This window comes from Pipistrellus kuhlii, unplaced genomic scaffold (genome assembly GCF_014108245.1).
Source record: "Pipistrellus kuhlii isolate mPipKuh1 unplaced genomic scaffold, mPipKuh1.p scaffold_m20_p_12, whole genome shotgun sequence".
NCBI classification, from domain to species: Eukaryota; Metazoa; Chordata; class Mammalia; order Chiroptera; family Vespertilionidae; genus Pipistrellus; species Pipistrellus kuhlii.
Window position 1 is genome coordinate 50,259,615 of NW_023425427.1, and position 3,368 is coordinate 50,262,982.

The 3,368-nt window shown below is 35.7% G+C and overlaps 1 pseudogene; it reads left to right on the forward strand.

The window, feature by feature from the left end:
* The first annotated feature begins 1,717 nt into the window (after positions 1-1,717).
* LOC118716730 lies at positions 1,718-3,036 on the forward strand (annotated as a pseudogene).
* The last annotated feature ends 332 nt before the right edge of the window (positions 3,037-3,368 follow it).

Genomic DNA, 3,368 nt, shown 5'->3' on the forward strand with positions numbered 1-3,368 from the left:
ATCCAAGCCTCCCTCCTGCTCTCTGTGGCCGTAGCCATCTCGGTTGGGTTTATTCACATATTCGCTCCTGATTGGCCAGAGGGCATGGCTTGTGGGCATAGTGGAGTGACGGTTAATTTGCATATTATTCTTTTATTAGATTTTCAAGAAAAGGATACAAGTTTTATCTCCACAGAAAGAAATTTAAGTTTAAATAAGATTCTCAAATTTAGAATTTATATGCTAGTCTACATTCAGCAATTTCATGTTTATACCTCTCTGAGCTTTCTTTTTCATTAAAGTGTTAAAGTTAGGTTAAAAAATTTCAACAAGTTGACACTTTTATCTGATAGTGTTGCCTTACCTACCAGATTGATGAAGATGCAATTAATAAACCTTTTACACTACCAGAATTGGGATCAACATCATTAGTTAATAAAAGAAAACAATTCTATTATTATAACTCTGGACCTAGCAAATATGAGAAAAAAATAGATATTAGGCATCATTTTTCTTCAGAGTAAATTTTAATTTAATCCACCTCCTAGAATTTTTAATAAAAGAATAAAACTAAAGAATGTTCACTATCAGATTTTAAATAACTGATACAAATTTCCTAATTATGAAATACTGTGTTTATTGTTGCAATATGTGGAAAACACAGTAAAGCTCCCATCGGAAAAGCCAACTGTATATTCATCATTCAAAAAACACATGGCCGCCACCAAATAATTCTACCAACCAGTTCCATTGTACATCAGCCACTCAAAGGTGCATTCTCTGATTACTCAGTCCTTACCCTTCTAATTTAGAGCTCCTTAAAAATTCAAAGCTTTCTACTAGTATACTTGTTTCCCTTGAGCTCCTGTTGCTTCCTTATAGTCTTTGACATATATTTAAAATCTTTCACTAGCTCTACTGCTGCTGTAGGCTTGCTTTACTATATACTCCCCCTTAATCATTTCAACCAGGTTAGAAAACAAAAGGGCCCAAAATACACTCATGTCATGGTTTTCTTCAGAAATCTATAAGTGATTTTAAAAATAAAATTTAAATTGGTCATTACAGTATTTTAAGATTATTTATGAGCTAAAGATGAACAAAAAAATCCATGCCAATAAAGGTAAGCTTTGATACACTTAATATTTTATCACAGAAATAAATACTCATATTAAGAATTAATATGAAGAGATTATGCCAAATAAGTAAAATAAATATGCTAGGCACAGATGATAGATATAGCTAGATGTCAAAAGATAAACCAGAAAACCAAAGAAAAGGGGTTAGGATACATTAATATATATATATATATATATATATATATATATATATATATATATATATATATATATTTGCCTGTATATACTCAGGTGTGGTAATGTGCTATTCATATTCTGGTGTCTATCAAGGAAACGAAAAAACAGGACATAGGCTTTTTTTTTTTCTTTCATTTTACATAAAAACTTTCCAACAAGGAAAGACATAATTACCTATTGAACACTTGATCAGCATGTTCTCCGAGAACCTATCTATCATAAGGTATACTTCAAATTATCCCCCAGGAAAAAGTTACAGTGCTCTTTTTAGTTAGCTTTTGTGTAATGATAGACCACATAATGCCTAGTTTATAAAAAGCTGGAAATGAAAATGGATGTGTACAGCCAACATGCACCTGTGCATATAGGGAAAATCAGCCACAGTGGCTTCAAAAATATCTTTGCAAGGAAGTGGTAAGAAGATGCGGAAGTGGAAAGCAGGTGCTCTGTGGCCGCAGCACTTTGGTCTGTGGTATGGATCAATGCAAAGACCTTGGGCTAGCGCTCAGGAAGCCTAGATTCTAAATTTGGCTGAGGCACTGAATGTCTGTGACTTGGTACAAGTAAGTTGATTGCAAGTTTAGAGATGTTAAAATTAAGGAGATTGACATCTGTTCTAACAGACTATCCTTTTTGCCATAAAACATGGTTACTAGTATGCAGATACTAGAAGAAGAATAAAGAAAATAAGAAGAGGAATTGCCTGGCTGGTGTGGCTCAGTGGTTGTGCATTGACCTATGAACCAGGAGGTCACATCCCGGTTTGATTCTTTGTCAGGGGACATGCTTGGGTTGCTGACTCGATCTCCAGTAGGGGGCATGCAGAAGGCAGCTGATCAATTATTCCCTCTCATCATTGATGTTTTTATCTCTCTCTCCTGCTCCCTTCCTCTCTGAAATCAATAAAAATAGATTTGTTAAAAAATAGAAGAGGAATTTCTTATGCACCTAACATTGAAGTCATAATTGAGTCATAATCTTCAAATTAAATTTAAAACAACTTATTTACTTTTGAAAGACATTAAATAGTTTTCAAATTCTATTAATGGATGTTTTGCAGCTGAAGTGATATTTCCCAGATGTTTTAGATTGCAATTCTATTTCTGCCGATGTAACAAACACGTGAAATCTTTTTTCATTACACAGCAGTTATAGTTAGCCTAAACTTTAGCCTTTTTTTTTTTTTTAGTCACAGCCTTGAAACAGACAAATTAAAGGTATATTCCCCACACAAAAAAAATAAATTAAAACTTTTTCTAATGAAAAATATATTTTCCGTCTCGGGTCCTCATTCCCAAGAGGACCAACAAAAGAAGGAATAACGGTCGTGCCAAAAAAAAGGCCGCGGTCATGTGCAGCCTATTCGTTGCACCAACTGCGCCCAGTGCGTTCCCAAGGACAAGGTCATTAAGAAGTTGTCAATTGAAACATAGTGGAGGCCGCGGTCATCAGGGACATCTCCGAAGCCAGTGTCTTTGACGCCTATGTGCTTCCCAAGCTGTATGTGAAGCTGCATTACTGTGTGAGCTGTGCCATTCACAGCAAGGTAGTCAGGAATCGGTCTCGTGAAGCCAAGAAGAACTGAACACCCCCACACAGATTTAGGTCTGCGGGTGCTGCCCCGCGACCTCCACCAAAGCCCATGTAAGGAGCTGAGTCTTTAAAGAGTGAAGAAAAGTTCTCTGGGGAAAAATAAATGGAAGTTGTATTTCAAAAAAAAAAAAAAAAAGAAAGAAAAATATATTCTCTCCTTTATTAATGCCCTATTGTCCTACTAAGTAGGCTCTCACTGGATAAAACCCACCTCCCTACACCTCCACCAAACAAAATCTCACACATGCCCTTGTGTATGCTTGCTTGTGCATACAGCACACACACACACACACACACACACACACACACACACACGACCTGTCCTTCTCTCTCTCCCTCTTCCTGTAATTCATACATATCATATAGGTACTAAGGAACTTGCTGCTGACTTTTGTAGAGATCTCACGATTTAAAATAATTTCTAAAAAAAAATTCTTATTTGATAAAATATTACATTTCACCAGTAGAATCACAAAGTCA